Source organism: Carlito syrichta, unplaced genomic scaffold (genome assembly GCF_000164805.1).
Source record: "Carlito syrichta isolate Samal-C Ts95f unplaced genomic scaffold, Tarsius_syrichta-2.0.1 Scaffold306570, whole genome shotgun sequence".
In the NCBI taxonomy this organism is placed as follows: domain Eukaryota; kingdom Metazoa; phylum Chordata; class Mammalia; order Primates; family Tarsiidae; genus Carlito; species Carlito syrichta.
The window spans coordinates 79,339-81,128 of NW_007250666.1; positions in this window are offsets into that span (position 1 = coordinate 79,339).

A 1,790-nucleotide genomic window follows, 5' to 3' on the forward strand; every position below is an offset into this window, starting at 1 on the left:
CTGCACTCCAGTCTGGGCGATAGGGTGAGACTCCAGCTCAAAAAAAAAAAAAAAAGATGTGCAAATTACTCAAAATCTCTGACTTCATTTTCCTAATCTTTAAAACGAGTATAATATCAATGTCCTAGAGCTTTTACAAAAATTAAATGAGTGACTATGCTTTCTAAATAGCAGTTCCCTCAACCTGACTTTGTTTACCTTTGTCTATATTTTAGTGATACAACCTAAAAAGATGAAAATGGCATACTGGAAATAAACAGTATGGAATATTTTGAGTACTGTACTGTAATTATGTAAGTAAATGGAAAAAGTGCAGGGAGGATATGGATGTCTTGCTTTTCTTCAGCAGAGCTGCATTTAACATAAAGGGGAGTCATTTTATTGAATAATAAAAGCCTGACAATCACTGTGATTGGCGGACAGCCATTACTGCAGTGTAATTCTAAACAGCTTGTTTTTCAAAGTTCTTCTGGAATTACCCTTTAAAACTTCGCCCAGCCTGGCTGAAAGTTTCAAAACTCGTTTTTTAAAGTGAAATTTTTAACATTTGACTGCCACTGTAACGCAAGTGATGGAAAAAGATATGCATTAAAATTATATTTTCTTCTTAAATATTTAGAACCAGATGTGTGTTTTCAGAAGGAAGATAAATTGGGGAAATTTAGCAAAGTAAGGTTTAAAGGATAGATAAAATTCATTCTTGAGTTGTGCAAGAAAAAGGCCACACGCGAAGAGATCTTATTTTTTTTTTAATGAAGTCCAATGTGTTTTACAGTGGAAGCACAATATTTGATCTATATTTACCAGCTTAAAATCCTGTGCTTTCTGAATAGAACTCAAGGCTTCCAAAGTTACCAGACCCACTATTCATCTCTCTCAGTCACTACGTATTTCTAAACAAAAACTCTCACTGGAAAGTATGTGTAATAAGTGGGCGTACAGTTGGCAGCTTACCAAAATAAATATTTAGTGATATTTTAATGGCTATGTTAAATCTCTTTTGTTTAAATTGTGGATTAAAACTTCATTTGGCCAATGAATTCTGACCAGAATGTTTGAGAAACATATTTGCTATTGAAGGTCTCTGTAACGGATGTGTGTACTTAATTTTCAGAATGTCCAGGTTAGATCATCACTGATGGAGGTATTTTATCTTAAACGTCAACATTGGAAACACTGAGATAAAGATCAGGGGCAGGAATCTGTGAACTGCAGAACCCTGTTAATTGCTCATTCTCAAACACAGAGATGCCAATTAATTCCACACAACCAGATTCAAAGCAGCACAGGGAAATGGTCCTGATGTGAATAGTGCACAAAAATGAAGCAAAATAGATGCGTTCCAGCGCCCAGAAGCCTGATTCTTCAACAGGCAGTAATAGAAGCCCAACGCATCCGGCGATTGGCTGAAGGCATCTTTGTTCAGGCGCCAGGCATCCTAAAGCCGATGCTGGGTGGAGACATTCCTCTCTCACCCTCACCTTCAGAACGCTCTGCTCAGACACCTGGGCTCCCGCGGGGTGCGCTGCCGCCTCACTGCTGGTGCACGTCTCCCCCTCTCGACCGCCAGGCGCTGGCTTCCTCCCGGCGAGCACTCACACAATGGACTCACTTGTTTCCCTTGCACCTCTGCTTTGACTTCAGCCTCAGCCAACAACTTGAGCAAGAGTCAGGCAGGAGTCTCTGCCACGGAGCATGGAACCGCGGAGCCTTCCAGACGAGCCAGGAAGCACGCGCGCGCACACACAGACAAAACAAACAATGCCGGGTCCACGAACGCATACGTTATA